The sequence below is a fragment of the Limulus polyphemus genome, unplaced genomic scaffold (genome assembly GCF_000517525.1).
Source record: "Limulus polyphemus unplaced genomic scaffold, Limulus_polyphemus-2.1.2 Scaffold1063, whole genome shotgun sequence".
In the NCBI taxonomy this organism is placed as follows: domain Eukaryota; kingdom Metazoa; phylum Arthropoda; class Merostomata; order Xiphosura; family Limulidae; genus Limulus; species Limulus polyphemus.
In genome coordinates, this window is record NW_013666673.1 from 67,602 (window position 1) to 69,676 (window position 2,075).

Below are 2,075 nucleotides of genomic sequence, written 5' to 3' on the forward strand. Positions count from 1 at the left end.
AGTATGAGACAAGATGTAGAAGAATGGTGCAGAACATGCAGTACATGATTTGCTAAAAAGAACCCAAGCATAAGGGACGTGCTCCAATGAAGTTATATTAAGTTGGTGCACCAATGGAAAGAGTAGCCATCGACATTGCTGGTCCTCTGCCCCAAACCCGTGCTGGAAACAAGTACATTTGTGTGGTGATGGATTATTTCACCAAGTGGCCTGAGGCATATGCAATACCAAATCAGGAAGCTACAACTGTAGCTTCGGCTATTAGTGATTTTTTCTTCAGAATTGGTATGCCATATGAACTGCATTCAGATCATGGCCGTAACTTTGAATCAGCTGTGTTCCAAGAATGCTGCAAGTTGTTTGGCATCCGAAAGACCAGGGCAATGCCACTTCACCCACAGTCTGATGGGATGGTAGAAAATTACAACTGGACACTGGGACAGGAATTGGCAAAGTTTTGTAATAGCTGCCAAGATGACTGGGATGTCTTACTTCCTCCACTGTTGATGGCCTATAGGACAGCAGAGCATTGCTAGATTCAATTGTGGGCCGCCAAAGTAAATAAAAATAAAAGGCCTGTTGTCAGTGAACACAAGGTTTGAGAACCACCGCTGGAATATGTCAGACTACAATGGCGAAGTCAGCACTACAGAAGGAGGGAATCTTTTTCTTCTTTCCCAAAAAAATGTGAACCTTTTCTTCTACACAAATAATTTAAGTGATTTACTTAAATTAAATTAAATTAATCTTGTAAAATGATAGAAAGCAAAACCAAAGAGGAGCTAAGCTTACCCCCCAATAATAAGCTACTGTAATTATACTTTGATACATCTCCAAAACAGATAGATAAGTTTTAAATTCATTTCTGAATTAAAATGTTTGAGAGAGAGAGCTAACAAATACTATTTTTTTCAGAAAGTCAAAAAAGTGTGTCTGTCCGTAATTTATATCTATAATTTGTAATATAAGGAACCACTTCATTTCAATGTGGTTTTTTGCTAGCTTGCCTCATTAAAAACACATGCATGCGCACACCCATGTGGATAATTAATGTTACCCAGGTGCAAACCTTCAGGATCAACTTAGTATGGGTACAAAATTTCATGGTTCTAGGTCCTTTCCTTTTAGATCTATGGTGGTCACATTTCTTTTCCATGTAGTTTTTCGCATAAAAAGATTCGTGCATGCACGTAGATAAGTAATAATACCCAGGTACACACCCTCAGGTTCCACTTAGTATGGATGCAAAATTTCAGGTTTCAATGTTCTTTGCTCTTGGTGCTATGTCGATCACATATTCTTTCCTATGTGGTTTTTCGCCAGCCTACCTCACAAAAAGATGCGCATGTACATGGATAAGTAATAATACCCAGGTGCACATCCTCAGGGTCCACTTAGTATGAGTGCAAAATTTCAGGTTTCTAGGTTCTTTCCTCTTGGAGTTGTGGCGGTCAGAAACCCACAGAAACGTCCTTTTATTATTATAGATGAAAGTATTGTTATGTTTGCTACTTATTGATATTAATTTTAATAACTAAGAATAACAGCTTTAATTGTTAAATTATTGCAGCGATGATTTTAAGTTATCTCACAGAATCTTTGATTTTTATCTTTTAATTTCAAATTGTGAGTAGCATATGATAAGCAAAAGTTATTTCTATAACTCGTAGGTCATATTGCGTGAAAAACATAAGATAAAGTATATAAAACTTATAGGGGCCTTAAGCAGAAAACAAAAATGTCCATGTAACCGTTTATACTTGCGTACGTTTACGTCCATGATCACGTGCACAGTATTGAGTAATTTCCTCTGCTTGTGTTAACGTTCTTAACGGAACTCTAAACTTCAATTCTATCTACTCGAATCCGTCCATAATATGGCAGGCTTAGCATTAAAGCTATCATTATTACTTTGACATCACAGTCGCTGCTGGGTTGAAAGGAACCCTCATGATTCACTAAGGCTGCAATGTACCGTTCAAGCCCTTCTATTATTCTCAATGATTTATATATCATATTTTTCGGAATATAAGACGCACCCTTATTTTGAAGACAAAGTTTTGGGGGAAAAGCTA